Source organism: Parambassis ranga, chromosome 13, assembly GCF_900634625.1.
Source record: "Parambassis ranga chromosome 13, fParRan2.1, whole genome shotgun sequence".
Lineage (NCBI taxonomy): Eukaryota > Metazoa > Chordata > Actinopteri > Ambassidae > Parambassis > Parambassis ranga.
This window is the reverse complement of record NC_041033.1, coordinates 21,791,061-21,809,779: the sequence shown is the minus strand read 5'-3', so window position 1 is coordinate 21,809,779 and position 18,719 is coordinate 21,791,061. Positions and strand designations below refer to the sequence as shown.

General features: G+C 45.3%; 1 protein-coding gene across 1 annotated transcript in view; it reads right to left on the bottom strand.

The window, feature by feature from the left end:
* Positions 1–15,750, bottom strand: part of slc8a2b (solute carrier family 8 member 2b) — a 94,761-nt gene extending 79,011 nt beyond the window's left edge. Inside the window, exon 1 of the mRNA XM_028418933.1 lies at positions 15,619–15,750. The gene's annotated coding sequence lies outside the window, so the exon portion shown is untranslated. The remainder of the gene's footprint in view (positions 1–15,618) is intronic.
* Positions 15,751–18,719: the final 2,969 nt, after the last annotated feature.

Here is an 18,719-nt window from a genome sequence, read left to right as displayed (position 1 = left end):
ACCGACTGAAAGGAAGCGAGGGATGATGGCATGAACGCGTGACAGAGAAAACAAGTGAGAGAGAGATGGAGAGGGCCACAGGGAGCAGACAGAAATGAAAGAGAGAGCGGCCACGTAACGAGAGGGGGACACTGAGTCGACAAACCCACAAATACAAACACACACAGAACAAGTGGACCGTCAAGCACTCAGAGCTGCAGGGACTTCAAAAGATTGAAAATGGCGACAGAGCAGCAAAAATGGAGAAGAAGAAGTTTGTGAAAGAGGAAAGAGAAGCTGAGCTCAGACTGACAGAGGCCTCCACAGGCCAGCAGGCACAGCTGGGGTCCTGCTGCAGAGTCTGGGCATAGAGGAAAAAAATAAAGTCGATATTTGTGTGAACGCTTTCTGGCAGTTTGCAACATAAACACCACAATAGACCATTTAACTCTACACGATCTGACATATTCACAAACAGGGGTGGGTGCTAGTTAAAACGTAGATCCAACGTGCACACAGGAGGCAATTTATGATTTATCTAATACCCTTTCCTGCACAGTTTACACATCAAAATGTAACTGTGGGTGAAAGCAAAACAGCTCGTGGTGTCAGGGGACTCAAACCCTGGTCCCACCCACCTCCTCCTCACTCAGACTTCTGCAGCTTTCTTGTCCAGGTGATGTGCTATTCTGTAAACGTAACATAACGTCATATGTTGGGCAAAACATCCATATGTTCCGTCAGCAGAATCATCATCGCTACAGAACCAGAAAAAGAAACAGGAGAGACTCAGAAATGATCAAATCTGTCTCTTTCTCCTCCCTCGGTCCTCCTTCTGTCTCTTTGCTCTGCAGACCTGACTGAAGGTGTTGCTGCTGTGTCACATCTGCTGAACTCTCACACACACACACACAGTACCTGTAGACTGAACCCCCTGTATGTTTTACGGTCGGCTCAGTCACAGATGGACGACATCAGGGAGAACAACTGAAAGATTTCTTTAGTCAAACTGTGAGTGTTCATCATGATTTACAGTCCCTGACCCTGCGCCCCTCCTCACTGTGCTCAGTGTTCCTATAGTGACCTTTACATGGCAGCTGATGGACTGTTTCATTTACTGAACCTGCTGCTTTCACTTCAGGTGCTTCAAGGAAAAGAAAAGCTGCTGACCTTTAACATTATTGCAGAGTGATAGGCTTTGGTTATTGGAAAAAATGAAATGAGATTCAAACCATGTGTGTGACCCAAGTCCTGGCCCCACAAAAACCAAGCAGGTTCCAGTGTGAGGGGGGGGACTCTAGACCACTGAGTGAAGGCCCATTTACTTTATTAATCCCTGTAGGGGAATTAAGTATTATTTAACGTCATCTCGTAATGATGAAATATCAATAAAAAGAGCCATAAAGGTGTGTTGGATGAATATTATAGCCGCAGAAGAAATGAAACAATACTAGTCAGCTGTTAACAGGTAATGGCTCTTTACGTGTGTGTGTGTGTGTGTGTGTGTGTGCGCGCTCACACACCAGGTGACCCTGTGTTAATGGCTGTGAGATAGAGCTGTCTGTCTGCAGCTCCTCACCGCGGCCTCCAGGCAGCGAGGACACACACTTTAAAGTCTCCTCATGTAATTCAGCTGACAGGTCTCTTGTCATGCTGCACACTGTACACTGCTGTATGTTCCTGTGAAACCTTCTTATTCCTCTCCTCCACCCACCCCCACCTGCATCCAGAACATTCTCACTGCAGAGCCTAAATCACACTGTGGAGCCGTGTTCGTCTAATCGACGTCACGCAGTGCGTTTTTAGCTGAACTGAATGTAGGGTTGGGCAGGGTGCACCATATTTTGGCTCCTAGTTTTCTATTTCTGCTTCAGTGTGATCACATGAGCACATCCTGTTTGGTTTCTCACGTCCACCCAACAAATAACGAGCTACATAGCTCAGTCTTGTAGTTAGCTGCCAGCTAACTACACTTTCAAGTTGCCATAGTGACGTATGCCATAAAGCAGGTCGGGTCAGAGTTACACAGAGCACCAAGCAGGCAGTGGAGGAAAGACAATTCACACTGTTAAGAGCTGATATGCCATCAAAATTGATCATATTTGACTCACTAAGCAGCGTTGGTGATGATGTCACAGGTACCAGAACTTCCCACCCATTGGTTTAACATGGCTGCACAGGCTTAGTTTGGTTTTCTGGTATGTGGGCAGCTGGCGTCATTGCAGACAACCAGTGGTGGAGGAAGTACTGAAGCCTGGTACTTAAGTAAATACCCAGCAAAATATATACTCAAGTAAAAGTAGAGGTGCTACATCAGCAATCCTACTTAAGTAAAAGTCTTAAGTACTTTTAAAGGTACTTAAAGTATTAAAAGTAAAAGTACTCACGCACTGAATATATATGATTGATTTCCATTGCAAAGGATCTGAACAGGTTAAAATAACCAAAGAAATCATCTTAAATTTAAATGGACCATGTGTAGTTAATGTACATGTTCAGTCCAGAAGCAGCTGTGGACAGGTCTGTGTGTCATGAGGCAGGCTGTGGGCATCAAGTGAACAGAGAGGCTGCTGATAACAAACAGGCATTCAGCATGTTTACTGTGTCAGTGTTCCTGCTGTAGATTCATGTTATGATTCATGTTCATCAGACATTAATGGATGGACCTGTGTTAGCAGGCAGCAGCTAACTAGTTAGCTAACTGAGCCAGAGCACCGGCATCATGACTGAGGCTCATTATAGAAACACAGCTGGCAGCGTGACACCACCTCCATGCAGAGTCTGACCTCACATCAGTCCAGCACAGCTGTATGAACACAACTGTATTCATAAAAGTACTTGTAACTACAGACACTGTAAAAATTTGTAGTGCGTAAAAAGTACAGATAACAGCTGCAAAATGTAATGGAGTAAAAGTATAAAGTATGCACTATTATTTTTAATTAAGTACAGTAGAAATACATAAAAAATTACTTAAGTACAGTAACGAAGTACAAATACCTAGTTACATTCCACCACTGCAGACAACACTGGTGGGTGAGTGGACGTCCATTAACAAAGACTACAACAACGATTGTTTACAAAAAATTATCTTCTGTGAAAAAAAAATGAGGAAACATAAATAACTACAATAATCTTTTACAGTGCATTCACACATTGAACACTCACTCACCAACATGGAAACCTAGCTTCACACCTTCTTAACTAATCAATTTAATTGGCTGAGACATCTTCCGATTCATTTGTGACTCTAAACGGGCTGTCAGCTCTGCAGCTGGGAGGCGAGCAGATAAATCGAAGGACCCTTCAGTCAAAATCCACATTTTTATCCTGCACAGGTACAAATTAGCAGGACTGCAGGCTCTGGTGGTCAGTCTGTGACATTTTATAACTGACTGTAAAAATGTCACCTCAGACTTGTAATAAAAATACACACTGGAAATGTCACAGCGAATGAAACAGCAGCAGCAACAAGCGGTGTAGTTAGGTTTATTATTTACTTACGAGTCGACATCATAAGACTGTGACAGTGCTGCACAGTTCAAGGGTAAGGCTTAGTTCAACACAACCATCTCCCATTCAGCTCTGACCTGAGCACCAGCAGGGTCACTGACTGTACGTATACACGCGCACACATCCAGTCAGGAAAGGACGACAACCCCCAGCAGTGTTATCAGGGCGTGCGGCCAGATAACAGAGGCCAACCCTGAACACAATACTCCCAGCAGAACCCAACAATGGCTCCGCTGACACGCAGATGGAGAACCCCGCAGCGCCGGACTGTGTCGGTGTAAGAGGAAGTATTTGATGTGCCTGTGTGGGTGTCGTCTTTTTTTATTATTATTATTATTAACACTTTGTTTGAATGATGAAGCCACCAGGAAATCTGAGCCTGTTGTGTCTGATGTGTGTGTGGACTGAGCCTCAGTGCTGAATACCAGCAGCAGCAGTAGTAGTGGTAACAATGAGTGGCGCCCCCGACAGCCACAACCGCTGACCCCTGCTCTGACCCCCGCCGCCAGCCAAAAAAAAAAAAAAAAACACACACACACGCACAACTGTCTGCCAACACAGAGGAACCACGCGGCCAAAGTATGACACATCAGTCAGCCACATCATGGCTCACAGTACAAATGTGCTCATTTAGGACACTTCATTAATTATTGACAGCAGATAGAAAGAATCTGCTCGCTCACTCAGTTTATTGTGCTGCTCCCTCAGGTCACACTCACTGATTCATTTCCTGGAGAAGACAAGATGAAAATGAGCTAAACAAACCCTGTGGAGGGTTTTTCTGTAAACAAACTGTTTTGTTTACATTCACCTTTTTTCATTCTATCTCTGCACTGCATACAAACTGAGGCTTCACACTTGTAGATGAAGATTCTCAGTCATCCGGGTCATTTTCATTCGAAGGGTTGAAGCGAGGCAACTGGACTTGTCGAATCCTGCAGCACAGAGCACAAACTGTACCCACCAGCTCAGAGGGGAGGAAGAAAAATGAGCAACATCACATCAGGAAGGCTCTGCTAGCATGTGGCTATCACAACTGGGCACTCATCAAAGCCACAAAAAACAAGACCCTCAAACAACAGGAAGAAGGACAACAACCGGCGGAGAAAGAACATCCCTAACATGTCACAGAAGTTCTGCAGAATCTAACAACCATGACATCCTGGTCCATTACAAACCCATGACAACACTAAAAAACTGGTCCACCTGAAGGACAAAACCCCCAGGGAGAAACACAGGGACGTCATATATGCAGTCCAGTGCAGTGAGGAATGCTCTGATCTGTACATTGGAGAAACTGAACAACCACTCCACAGAAGAATGGCTCAGCACAGGAGAGCCACCTCCTCAGGACAAGACTCAGCTGTTCACCTCCACCTCAAAGACAAAGGACACTCTTTTGAGGACAACAATGTCCACATTTTAGACAGAGAGGAAAGGTGGTCTGAAAGAGGAGTCAAGGAAGCATCTATGTGAAGCTGGAAGAACCACAGACAATGAAGCTTCCATCCATCCCAGGAAGCTTCACTCCAAGAACAATGGGCTGTCCACCTGTCCCCCCACCACAGCCCCTTGTAGTCTCATAGTGGTTAGACACACGAGACACAGACCCACCCACTGAGGTCCACCACCACATATAAACCATGTTTCCCCACCAACAGGTAGAACTGATGAAGCTGCAGAGAAACATCTTCAAGAAAAATCCACAAGTCACCACAAGAAGCAGCAGCATCTGGGTCTTATTTAAATATACTGTATATGTTGTAATGCTAAAAAACAAACAGCTCACAGGGCAGCAGCGTATCACAGAGGAATCCCTCAGATTATGGCTGTACAGCAGCACTGCACACTGAGCCTTTCAGGTAGCTGTTAAATATTTCATCATAGCATCCACTGAGAGCGGCATTACAAAAACAAACTGAATGGACTGTGTCTCTGCACAGAACACACCGTCTGTACGTTTTAGAAATGCACAGGACTGTGCGTCCACTGTGAGTCCAGCAGGGCTGAGCCGGTAAAAGCGGAACCAAACACTTCCACCACAGAGCCGGGTCTTCTATACAAGCAGAGGTCAGAGGTCACGTCAGGATAAATGTTTACATCATAACGCACTAATCGCTGTGATGCACTGATGACCGTATGGCCACACACACACACACACACCACAGAGACAACATAATAATACAATAGATCAGTTCACAGTGCCCACACAGCTGGAACATCAGGATACACACTCCATCAGGGTGTTTAACACACAGCTCAGCTGCTGAATCATTAGCAAAAATAAACTCATTTTGCTTCATCTAAATTAAATAAACTTTAATATCAGAGAATATATGAATATACATTCTGTGGTTTTTCTTGTGTATGTAGAGAAAATAAGGAATATTTAATCAATATGAGAGTGAATCACGTAACACCTGGTCTGGCCGGGTGTTTGGCTGATTTTTGTTCCAGATTGTGCTCAGCATCAGAAAACCTTGTTAAAGCTCAATTTGCAGCATCCTGAAGGAGCCGATGTTCTGACTCCTCAAATAATTAAAACAACTGCAGCAGCTGCTGAGGGCAGAATGAGGGGAAACACCAGGGTTCAGCCAAACCACACACATACACAAAGAACATGCACACATTCATTACTGCTTTAAAGAGGTCATTGACGGGATTTGATGTGGTCACACTGCAGTGTGTGTGTGTGTGTGTGTGATGAGTCACAATGTGGAGGCGTGTGGAGTAGGGAGGACTTCAGAAAGCAATAAGCAACTTGTAATGATTTGATGAGACCGTGGCCAAAATCGACTTGAGTCTAATTACAATGACCTGAGCAAACACACGGAATACTGAGGAGCTGCTGCTGACAGGCAGATCCAACCATTTGTGATATTTTGCTGTTGCCAGATCTGCCTATCAGCAGTTTTCTGGATCAATCACAACTTCAGTGTTTGTAATTTGTAATATTTTGGACGAGCCGCTGGGATGTCAGATCAAAAACACTGAGATCTAAAAGGAAAGAGAGATCTTCAGTCTGTCTTGTTGAAGGTCTTTGCGTGTGTTTTCAGATTATGTTCGATGTTTAATCGCCGCTCTGAGCTCAAGTCCCAGGATGTAGATGTAACAGAGAGATCAAATAATCACACACACACCTCCTACATCAGGACGACGGCCAATATGGGGACAGTTGGCGGCACAGTTCCTGGCCTCAGACTGTATGTTGGCGGACCTGTGTGTGTGTGAGGCCAGCCTCAGCAGGTGCTGTGTCTTCCATGTGTAAAAACTGAGCGCAGCAATCTGTTGAACGCAGACAGTGTGTGTTCGTATGTGTTGATGAAAAACGCATGCACGTCATGCAGGCTGAAATAAATTCATGAGTCCACCTTCGAAACATGAGATCGATTCACCTGCGGGTTTAAACAGCTTGTTGTTCACTTTAAATTCAGCACGTCAGCGTTTCGGTGTGTACATGCATATGTATGTCTAAGAACTTCTGTCTTTGCCCTTCACAACCAGCTCACACACACACACGTATGTATCCGAATCGGCTTCAGCACTGTGTGCTTAATATTCAGCTCGATGCCGCACTTGAAGCAAGTTTTAATATTGAATAAGGCAGCATGAATATCTACATATTTCAAGCTTATGGTATATTGCAGCTTCAACGTCCCCACCAGGGAAACATGAGGTCGATATATTTCAGTCCTTGAACATATTCAGCAGGTTGGAGCGAGGCATCTGGACGTGTAGTTTTCTTGAAGATGTTTCCCTGCTCATCCAAGCAGCTTCATCAGTTCTGATGAAGATGATTTTAAGCCAGATGCCTCGCCTCAACCTTCTGAATGAAAATGACCTGGATGACTGAGAAGCTTCATCAACATGTGCTTGAAAAAGTTGGAGCAGGGACTCATCTGCATGCTAGCTGGAACTGGCAACTGTGGAAGGGCATGGAGGTCCTTGTATCAACATGTGGGTGAAAACAAAACAGCTCACAGTGTCAGGGGGACTTCTCCTCCTGACACAGGTTTATTGCAGCCATATTGGTCCCATAATTGGATGATGACAGCAATTATATGTCCTGTTGGCATAAATATAAATCAGGGGGATGTATTATTAACCAAAGGAGAATCAGTACATGTTGATACAACTGTACCGTGCTTTGGTATGAATGATGAAATGAGTCCTGCATTGGTCCACCTTTGTCAGCCTCACATGAAAGTGTCGTAACAGGTCGAGCAAAGATGGTGCACACACGAAAGTTGTTCCTACGCCGCTGGAGGGATGTGGTTGTATTTTAGCACTGAGGTTTCACTCACTCTTTCCTCCCACTTTTTCACACCTTGTACATTCACTTCCTGTTTAATCGAGTTTAGGCAACGTATGCAATGGTTGGGGGACGACTTAGTTTGGGTCTCAGTTACCATGGTTACAGCTGTTTTACCACATGATTCGCTGCCTGAAAAGGACTCTCGGTCAAAACGCTAACCTCTGCTTCACGTTCAGACCCCGACCACGCATCCATATGCGACATGATGGGAATGAGGACACCCTGGTTTGCACTGGACTTCAATGGATGTGCTTATTATGATTATGAGTAACAGTCATTCCTTTTCAGGATTCAAGTCCCAGATGGAGCAGTGTTTGTGCCTAAACCTCATCAAATAGTCCAAAATAACAACAACAACAGCTCCTTCATTACATCCTGGTCGGGTAACTTCATAATTTAATGATGATCTAAGATTTCTGGAACAGCTGCAGGATGAACATCAGGCTGTATGGTGCCATGTGACATCACTAACCGCTAATAACGCTCTTTCTCCTGATCCCTCAGGATGCAGAACCAATGCATGAGTGGACGCTTTCACTTCCTGTCAATCACACACAGAGGTGAAGTGAGGGGGGGGGGTTAAGAACAGAGTGGCTCGAGGGTTAATCAAGTGTGAAGGACAAAGGAGGAGGGGGAGGAGTAAAGAATGACTGGACAGATATTAAATCTGTCCATCACAGAGGGAGGAAGACGAGCGGGAGGACATTACGTAACGTGTTTGTCTCAAGATGATATTTACATCTTAGATGACAGACGGAGTGTGAAACACACTTCAGCCTTTTTGATGTAACAAAAATCTCCTTGAAAACTAAAACAGGAGGTGGAGCCATGGTTTTATATCTCTGCGTTTTTGTTTCACCATCTTTCAGAGTGTGCGAGGGAGGACCATTCACTGCAAAAACCCAAACAACCACAGACTGAGGAGTGAAGTGCTCTGATCGATCTGTAGAAAGGTGCTTCTAAAACAAGCGAATGTTGCAGGAAATCGCCTAAACTTTGTATTAAAGCAGACTCTGTTGTCGCCAATCCACTCAGCATGTGTGGAACTTTGCTTTTAAACACAACAGAAACACAAACATGCCTGTGCACTTGCAACGTATACATCTTCATCTGCATCATGATGCAGCCTGTCCTCCTCCTGTTTAACACAAAGTAATATCACCAAACCTCAGCACAAACCAAACAAAAGTGACAAAAGTCACCCGCCAATAAATTGGGTTGATGGCTGTCTGAGTCAACCTAAACTAAAATACTGGCAAAGAGGTGGAGAATGAGTGGAGCTGAGGTGATCCGGGTCATCCATCAGGCCAGTTGGAGGCCTACATTAGGCCAAACTTTAAACCTTTATACAACTAGGTGTTAAAACCTGCAGTGGCTGAACCCCAAGTGCGTCAATCCATATAGACCTCCATGTTAACGCAGAAAAAAACAAGCTGGACATGCTGAAACTGATGATGTCAGTTTAGCGTTTGATGACCGACTTATTTATATGCAACTTGTAACTGTAAAGTAACACTCCAATCAGTGATTCTCTGTATTGTCTCCATTAGTAAAGCATGTTATTAAGCTCCACTGATTGTCAGGGCGGCTCCGAAGAGTGGACCAAATATGCAGAGCGTGGTGTCAGGCAAAAACATAGATTCCTGGGTCTAGTTGGGACAAAGGGGGGAAATCAGTCCAGCAAAGATAAAAGTACAGATAGAGCTTGACCGGAGCTTTGTCGTAGTCAAAAAAGAGTTCAGTAATGAGTGGCTGTCCTGTCCAGGGAATTGGCTTAATCTCTAGTCTGTGTTCCAGGCAAGGTCCGTTAACAGAGAGCAGTCCTCCAGGTGACGGTGTCTACAGGGAACAGGCTAACTCGGCAGTCAGATTGAGATACAAAGTCCAAATTGCGGGCCACAGTACAGGTGGGGCAGAGGAATCAAAACCAAAAACAGACACGATCATACACGGGAATAAACTCGCTGGAACGCTTGGAAGGTACATCAAGATGATCCTGGCGCTGAGCTCCAGGAAGCCAGAGTCTCAAATACAGAAAGACAGCGAAGGGACCCAGGGAGCAGGAGGTGGGTGATCACAGACCACCAGGTAGGTGCCACACAATAAAACAGGAAGTCCAAAGTCCTTCACACACAAAAAAACAGGCTTGGTGTGTGTGGACCTGACACTGATTGCAGAAAAGCATCCAAATCTCCTGCAGTAATTTTGTTCCTAAACATCCCACAGTGCTCTTCGCCTGCCTCCTGCGCCCTCGTCTGAGAGCATGAGCATGTTTGTGTTGCTGTAAAGTGTGTGTGTACCATTTGTTTTGTCACTGCTGCTTATTAAAAGCTCAGAGGTCTGGCATCAGGGGTCCAGAGGGAGCGCTGGAGGGGAGAAACTGCTGCAGGGCACTTTTATGACCGCTCCTTCCATTTCTCCTGTTTCTTCTCTGCTCGTTTTTTTCCATCATCCAGCACTCATTCTGTCATTTTTATTCTGTAATCTCTTGTCCATCATCGGCGGTATTAATCATCACACACTCTCCTCTCGCTGCTTTCCACCTCTGCTCCTCATTGCTTTTCTCTCTGGCCTACACCTCTGTCCCATCAGCCAAATGACTTTTCTCCTCTTTTAAAAAACTCATTTGTCATCCTGTCTTCTCCTCAATCCACCCGCTCCCATCTTCACTTTTTTCTCCTCCTTCTGCTCCTCCTTTCTCTCCTCCCACTCTTTCTTTATACACCACATTTTTTTAATCTCAATTCATGATTTATTTTTACATACATCACCCCCTCCTTTCTTTTTCCCTCCTCATCCGTTACTCTGCTTCTTTTCCCCCCTCTGCTATGGTTTAATCTCTTCTCCGCACACTCGACTCCTCTGCCTGTTAGCCGTCATCTGTGGCTGTAATGAGAAGTGGTGGTGCAGTGTGGAGGACGGTGTAGTGCCCTTATGTGGGCAGGTGGAGGTTGAAGTGGTCCAGAGAGGAGCAGGGATTTGGTGTCTCTCTGTTTTTTAATGACAAACCTGAGATGAAAGGTGAACGCTCCAACTCAGTTTAATGGCCACAGATAGGACTCGAAGTGTCAACAGCAGGTAGGTAGAGTCTGTGAAAATTGATCTAAATGCACGATATGAACACACTGTAAGGTAAAGTTCACATTGACTTACAGTTCTAGGTTAGCAGACTAAGTGAAAGCCTCATACTGTGCACAGACAGGAATGAACAGTAACAATGTGCTGCATGAACTACAGAGTGAAAAAGGAGTAATGCGGCAAGTTGTTGTTTGCTAATCACCAACAAACTCAAAGAAGAAGAAGTAAACAAACACGGATGACTCTCAGCTAGCCTTCAGCCTTTGGCTATGGGGATCCACCTGAGCCATCCTTTCTTACCAGCATCTGGCTCAAAGTGCACCAGGCCCCCGAATCAGTGGGCACAATGATCTCAGTCTCGTGGCAAACATCCACACAATTCAACTAACAGAATGTCCACAGTGAAATAAAAACACTCAGGTTCTCTGCCAGTGTCAGGCCGGCTGAACCTGCATCTGTGTGCAGAATAAAAACCAGCCTTAGTCAAGCTGACACTATAATCCTCATTCATATTTATAAGACTCTGAAGATGTATGAGACAAAAAGGAAAACAGAGAGTGGATGAGCAAGGTTTAAGATGTGAGGGACAAGGTGGAGGAAAGGGTAAGTAATGGGGTTACATGGCAATTAATGGAATTAGAGAGGAAAATGGAAGGACGGCCAGAGGAAGTGAGGGCGACCGAGGTTAGAGGGGGGGGAAGGGGGGACGCCTGACCGTGGTGGAGAGACATCGGATGGATGCCAGAGGAAAGAGAGAGAGTCTAATACGAGTGTAAATGTTCCACAGTTATGCAACACACTGGAGCCCATAGAGAAACTCACTGAGACAAAGACTCACAGTGCAACGGCCCACAATGCATCAGTGGTGCCAAAGTCTGCAAGGATACTATAACACACAAACTGCAGAACACGTGTGTTGATCCTCTCTGTAACACACACACAGATTATCATTAGGATGCAGCCCTTTGTCTTCACCCGTCTGAAGAATCGGCTGAGACGATTGTGTAACCGTTACACCACTCACTTGTTTTTTTATAGCTCAAACAGAGTGAAGTCTTTGTAGTCGTGGCCACAGCCTCTCTTTGAACCAATCATTTGGTCACAGCTCAAAATCATCACATCTTTAAAACTATTTAAATGACCAGTGTGAGCACCCCCCTGTGGTCGTGAGGTTAAGTGCATGTCAGGGTGGGACTTATCACCACTGTAGGCAAGATAACCCTGAAGAAGCATGAAGGACATCGGCCTCATAACAACTGCAAAAAGGAATGTTCCTCAAAAATGCAGTTCCTCTAGTGGCCACTTGAGGGCTGGCTTCAAAAGGGAGTCAATCCCCACATCAGGAATAAACTGTTTACAGATCAGGACAGATCAGATCCCAACTACAGATCTACCCACTGACCGCGGCTCCGCTCTACTCCACCTTTCAGTCTAAACTGGAAGTTAGGTGGACTACCGAGACGGCAACAACCAGAGTGTCAGAAACAGAAACCTCTGGGCGCCATGATGGAAGCTTCATCTGTCTTTATTAACTGTCAATGGTTTTAACATGGTCCTCTTCTAATCCTAGTCGAAGGATTTGTTGCAGAACACATGAACAATCACATTCAAAACAACAGGATGGATGAAAAGTCCATCCAGTCATGGACAGACTTTGGAGGACTTTGGACATGGAAACACAAGGACATGACCTGAATCCTTTTTATGTCTCTGCACTGAAACAACCTCTAAAAGTTTTTTTTTTTTAACTCTTCTCCTCTTTAACGGACAGAGAACCAGCTGGAGATTGGGTATTGTTCTGGCAGCAAAGCTGTGTCTGCATGCTGTCAGTCCTGACATGTTCTTGCTGTTTATTGTCCCCGTTTCCTTCATGTCTCTGCTCTATGATCTCCAGCCTCCTCTTTTTGCCTGTTTTTCACTTTCAAAGCTGTCTCCTGGATCAAATTGGACATGTTGCTCCAAAGGCTGTCTGTCTGTGCACCTGTGTGTCCTGAAGGTAATCCTATTGTTTTGTTTTTTTTTTAACAGTGCACAGCTGTGGGTATGAAGATTGGAACGGATGAAGGATCGGCCTGTGTGGATGAAATGGAATCAGCACAAACAGGTGAGTGAGCAGATCTAAGGAAGCGTCGCCCTGCAGCACTCCCACATTCTCATTTTCACAGTCCGACCTCATCTCTCTGAATGTTGCCTGTCTGGGTGCATCAATCAATCTCTGAGCCTGTGTCCTGTTTATATGCTCCTGTGTCTTCCTTCCATTCAGACCTGCGCTCACACAGATCATTTGTGTAATTAAAAACTGTGAAAAGAGGCTGAAGGTACAGAAAAAGCCCCGTATGAATCCCAGGAGAGCAATCAGACAGAGAACAGAGGAGGACATGAGCGTCAGGAGGAAGACGGATAATTAGGTGCCGAGACTACAGTAGAAGAGCATGGTGATTACTGTGATATGAGGTATATATGATAAATGTTGTTTACCCCTCTGTGGTTTGATGCTCTTTGTGATCTTTATGAGTTGAACAGGTTTGATGCTGCTGCTTGTTAGCCTGCAGTAATAAATAAATACAAGTGCTAAAGGTAAACAAGGCAGTTTTTACAGTGAGTGTGTTTAGACATGAAAGAGTTAACTAGTGTTCTAATTGAACTGATCTTTTGTATTATAAAGTATAGGTTAGCTAACCAGCTTAGGTCCAACATGTCCTCACATAAGATGCCCCATTTAGCCTATAACACATCCCCTAGATACGACGGACATTTATGCCAACAGAACATGTGATCGTACTGAAGTCATCCAATCACAGGACTGATGGGGGGGTGGGTGAGTAAACGGAGAGATAGGGAGATAATGGAGCGGAGAAAGAGGAGAAGCAGAGAGATGAAGAGAGCAAGGAGAGGCGTTAAATAATAAACCATCAGCCAATAAAGACAGCGAAGCAAAGGGCGATGGATGTTGCAGAGGTTTTCAGAAGAACAACTGTCCTCCTTCCTCAGTGATAAACAACTCGTCAGATGATGAACTGTGATTTAGATGTTCCCAGAAGGATAAATCATGTGTCTGATACTACACAAGCAGGATCTGCATCTGTATCCTGCAACCGTATTCCTTCAAAGATGGATGGAAGGATGGAGGCAGGGGAGGAGAGAGAGGGAGAGAGGGAGAGAGGGAGGGGGAGCTATATGTCCTCAGAGGCAGAGAGATGATAGAGGAATGAAGGCTGGTGCAAGGAAAACATGGGAAGTCCCAGAAAAGCTAGAGAGAGAGGGGGGAGGGAGAGAAGAAGAGAGACTGAGACAGAGAGGAAAAGCCCAGGGAAGCCCCGCTGCAGCTCCTGTGAGCAGCAGGAGGAGGAGGAGGAGGATCTCCACTTCTCCCAGCAGGAGCCTCATCCAGGAAACAATCAGCCTCCAGCTGAAAACACTGTGAATCATATGAGTTTGCATAAAACAGGTCTGATTTTAGGAATAAATGTGAAATATTTGGACATTAAAGATCCATACATTTGGACAGACATTACCAACATTGATGTACAGGGTCTGCACCCCCCAAGTGATTAAAAAAAATCAGGAGTGGCTCGGTCAGTAAAAAAAAAAAAGGAGGAGAGGAGGTGGTCCTGGAGTAATAAATTACTGCCATTAAGGTGGAGGCACTACTACAACCAAGCCGAGCAGAGGAGCAGCAGCAGCCCTGCCCGGACAGAGCGCGACGCTGCGTCAAGGCGCACAGAAAAGGACAAAACAAGCCGGAACTACCGACACAACTTTCAAAATAAAGGCACAGAGGAGAAAGACATGAGAACTGAATGAGGCTCCACAGCTGATGGTCATTGGCCGGGATGAATTACAAGCAGCAGCACTAACAGCCTGTGAGGGACTGCAAACATGTAGGCCCATGCTAGTAAATCAACTCAGCAGCACGACTTATTTTGAAATCTCAACCGGAAGCTACTTGCTTCTTCCTGCTGCCTTGACACCCACTTTCAATCTAAGAGTCGCAGTGTCATCAGAGAATTCCTACTGTGCTACAAGCTGCCCCACCAATGACACAAAGAAAAGGCACCTGAACATATGGACACATCTGTACACAGTCTCGTTACTATGGAAACCAAATCCAGACAAACCCAGCGTCCCAAAAACGCCATTAACTTTTCATCTGTGATAAAACGGGCAGCTCAGGCACAGATGTCCGAGCTGGTGTCGTTGATCTTTGCGCTCACGCAGCCCCAGCGCGCACAGGCTCCGCTGGCTCCCTCCGGGGCCACGCAGGGCAGTCACGCTCATTAAATCTGGGAAGCAATTTGGATTAAAGCCTCAGCAAGGAGGCTTAATGTAGTCTGTGTGCATCTCACAAAAATCCCCGCAACGTCCTTAACATTTCACTCACGCTCCTAAAAACTTCATGGGAATATATAGGACACAGAGGCAGGGATGCCCAGACACGGAGAGGGGAGCGAAATCATTCCAAAGCAGCGGTTCTTCTGGCATGTTTATCACACAAATCAATCAATCAATCAATCAATCAATAAACATATTAGGTTTAAAGGCACAAACAACACTTCCACGAGCGTTTGGCGCCACACGGCAGCTCCACATGGTTCATACACGGCCAGAATCAGCAGCCGTGATGCCCGCATGGCCATGCAAGCGCACATGAGCAAGTGCGCACAACAAACACGCACACAACCCGCACACGTTACACACAAACAGAGCGGAACTGTGGAGGAAACGTCCCTTACCTTGTGTTCTCAGTGCCAGCCCGCACTCGAAGCGATGATCATAGTATCTGATGTCAGCAGGAAAGACGGGAAGAGAAAACTGTCCTCGCTGCTGCGCTCCGCCGCTCCGTCCCCGATGCTGCTCGACTCTCTCCCTCTCTCTCTCCCACTCTCTCTCTCTCCCTCTCTCACCCCGGCACTCTCGAACTACACGCGTACACACAAACAGGCACGCAGCGCGCAACCGGGCGGGGTGCCAAGGAGCGCGGATTGTCCTCGGGGGCGCGGATGGATGTGGAGAGAGGGGATGTGTGAGCCTGGGAGAAGAAGAGGATTAAATGAGAGATGAAGGACATAAATCAAAGAGAGAGGGGGGGTGTGTAGCCTACAAAAAGAACAGACATGAGTGAGGATGAATGGACTTAAAGAAGGAATTCATGGAGTTTAGAAATAAAGAAGGGAGAGATTCAAAAGGGGGTGAGGAAAGGAGCCGAGGAAGGTAGGAGGAGACCAAGAAAAAAGTAAAATAGGAAACATTAAACAGGAGAAAAAACAAGGGACACGTTAGAAAGTGATTAACCATGACTGTGACAGGATGGTCTCCAGGCAGCGTGGCTCACATCCTCCACGTCTTTCTCCTGTTTTCTAATATTAGACATTATAATACCTGACAGTCTAATAACCTAAATTTGAATATTAGCAGGCTCCACAGTCTGACATTTCCCCAGTTAACCTAATAACTGAAGGGGGGGGAGTAGAGTGGAGAGAGGAGGAAGAAGAGGAGGAGGAGGAGGTGGTGTTTGTCAAAGTATCGAACAGGGCCAATTACTTAGCGTGGTTTCAGGCTGTGCTCTGGCTGCTGCTGACCAAGCAGGCAGGAAATACAGTCAGTCAATCAGTCTGTGTCTGCATAGACACGCTGCATTATTTCTACCTATCAGAGTCCGACCAGGGGTCTATCAGTCTGAGGAGGCTCACTGTGCCTGTCCTCTCTCTAGCCTCTGCAGAGCCTCCATTCATATGATTTATTACAGATTACAGCCTCCTGTTATGTTTCCGAATGACATTTGCACAGATGTGTGTCTGCTGCTGCTTCTGAGGGTGTGTTTACGCTTGGTCAGATGAAGCTGAACTAGAGCTCTGTGCTCACAGAGATGTTGTCTTCATGTGGAGACAGAGAGGAGAGGCTAGAACCCAAAGAACAGGCTTCATACGGTCAGACATGGTGGTGGCAGTATGATGCCGTGAGGAGGACTCAGTCAGTCTGGAACTGTGGATCATGAAACAAGAAGACTGAACATCTGAAAGAAACCCTGAAGCAGTCTGCAGTCAGACTGGGTCTGGGTCCTGGTTTTCTCTTCAACATGTCAACAGATGAAGCAAACGTCTCTTCTAGTGAAGAACTACCTCCAGGAGAGCAAAGGGTTACTGACTGACGTGCACAGAGACCTGACTGAAACCTGACTGAAGACCAGGATCCATGCAGGAGACCAGCAGCTTTGGAGGAGCTTGAGAGAGTAACCAGAGAAAAATGGCTAACAGCATCAGGGGGGTCTTCAGTTTAACCGTGTGATTTTTAAGTTTTGAAATGTTAAAATGCTCTGTTGACCAGAACCTGAGAAATATTGGAAAAAGAAAGACATTCCCTCTCTCTCACACACACGGGTCATTCCTACTATCTGGTGCCCTTTGAGCTGGAAACTTTGTCTCAGAAATGTCAAGTTTTACTTCATTTAATTATTTCATGTGATGAAGGACATTTTAAACTCACAGCGGTCCAGCTCACAATTAAGCAGTTTATTATTTTTTACCAGTTCTTCCACACAAAACCTAGGAAAAAATGTCCACCCTGTTACGGGACGTTTTCATCCCGATTAATAATACTGATCCATTGCAAAGGTGTGTCATATTTACATTTTTTAAGTGCTAAAATGTCCCTTCACTTATCCTGCAAACTCATTTTTTACATAAGATTGATATACAAATATGATCCTAAAAACTATTTTATGGTGCAATGTTTCATTTAGAATAAAAAATGTATTTTTATGGAATTTGACTCCATCTGTAATTAATTTGATCTAGCGTTTTGTATTTCTTGCAAGTAACCAAAATAATTTGCATGGTAATATATTTATATCATACACACACACACACACAGTGGTTGGAGCAGGGTTTGCCTGCAGCACCGACTCCTCTGCTTCCATGCACATGAATGATGAGCTACATCACATGACTCCCAGCATGTGAACGCTGGGCAATCTGTGTTGGAGTATGTTGTGTGTGTGATGTAAAGTAGGCAGCGGGTGAAGCTTGCTCTATAAATAACATGTGTATCATTTAATAATGGAAAACACAGACTCACCTCATGTTGAACAGCCTCCACCGTCTCCACACACCACACCAACAGCAGACTGTCACAGCCTGTAAAGACACATTACAAATAACATTAACGACATTCAGGGTGGAAGACACTTAACTTTTATTACTATGCTCTTTATTTACTCCTGCTGTGAGGTTTAATGACTTTCTACTTGTTTAAATGTCTCACATTGACACTGATATTATGTTACTGATGAATCCAGCTGCTGTATACATCTGCATTTCTATACAGCAGCTGGAAATGAAAAGGATTAAAACATCCTGCGTTTTCAATTTAGAGCTGCATCTATTACATTTGAGGGAATCTGCATATTGGCTTCACCTGAGTCCCAGCTGGAGCGGAGGCAGACAGTGATCTGTGACAGCACCCACCCACCTGTCACCCACATATGCATAGCTAACAGAGATCAGTTGTTACTCTTCCAGGCTGTGAACATGTTTACTCCTGCTGTGAAGCACGAAGGTCTGTGGAGACGGGAAAAATGACGCCAGGGTACACATGAACCAAAAAAAAAAAACTGCAAATGGCCAATTGAGGCTGGAACCAAAAGCAAAGCCAGTCCGACACACTGTGAATAAATACGGCTGAGCCTTCTGTGAGGTCGAATGCTGGCTTCTGAGGAGCTGTCATGTTGGCAGCTTCTCTGTCCACCTAAACATCCGGTAAATCCAAGTACAGGAAGAGAGGCGGAGCATGAGGAAGGTCTAATAATAATACCACAGTCTTCATGTTATTAAAAAAT